The 722-nt window shown below is 42.1% G+C and overlaps 1 protein-coding gene across 1 annotated transcript in view; it reads right to left on the bottom strand.

Annotated features, from left to right (window-relative positions):
- LOC119581986 (cortactin-binding protein 2-like) overlaps positions 1 to 722 on the bottom strand; it is a gene marked incomplete in the record, with an annotated part of 125,597 nt that overhangs the window by 102,076 nt on the left and 22,799 nt on the right.

The raw sequence follows: 722 nt of genomic DNA, 5'->3' as shown, positions 1-722 counted from the left end.
GTAGCCAGGAGCAGAGTCATAAAAAGCTCTATGCGGAGACATGTTGGACCCCCGCCGATGAATGTTTGATATCCTAGCGCCCTCTTTCTCCTAGCTAGGTTTCCGCTGATCCCCGGGGCTTCCACAGGCAGGCAAGACAGAAAATCGTGTTGTTATAGGAGGGTGTATAAGTTTGTTTATGTTTTTTTTTTCCTGTCTTAAAATTTCGCTTAGCATTCTCCATAAAAAAAATTCGCTAAGCTTTTTCTCTCTAAAATTTCGCTAATGTATTTCCTCTCTAAAACTTCGCTAAGCATTTTCTCTAAACATTTTCTCTAAACATTTTTTTCTAAACATTTTAACCTCTGACAGTAAGAAGCAAGACAGAATAAAACATTGCTAATGCAACAATGAACCCACGTCTTCCTTTGTGACAAGTCTCTACCGGATTGCATGTGTGGCCAGTAATGAGAGGCTAAAAAGTGATTTTTCCGCACTAATTAATCCTAAAACATATTTGACGTCAGATTGACCATAAAATATGCTTTGTTTACCTTCTCGGATCGTAATTAAGTTCCAGCACGAGTGTAAATCAATTTATCACCAAGGTCCAATTTATATCACCAGCGGATAGGTTAAACGCCCTTAGGAGGCGCACGGAAGTACATGCTCCTCATGGGCCCTTTAGCGCGACGCCCGGACGAGGCTGGGGGCACGGCAACGCTGTTTCCGGAAGATCGATT

The sequence above is a fragment of the Penaeus monodon genome, chromosome 15 (assembly GCF_015228065.2).
Source record: "Penaeus monodon isolate SGIC_2016 chromosome 15, NSTDA_Pmon_1, whole genome shotgun sequence".
Lineage (NCBI taxonomy): Eukaryota > Metazoa > Arthropoda > Malacostraca > Decapoda > Penaeidae > Penaeus > Penaeus monodon.
This window is presented reverse-complemented; position numbering and strand designations above follow the sequence as displayed.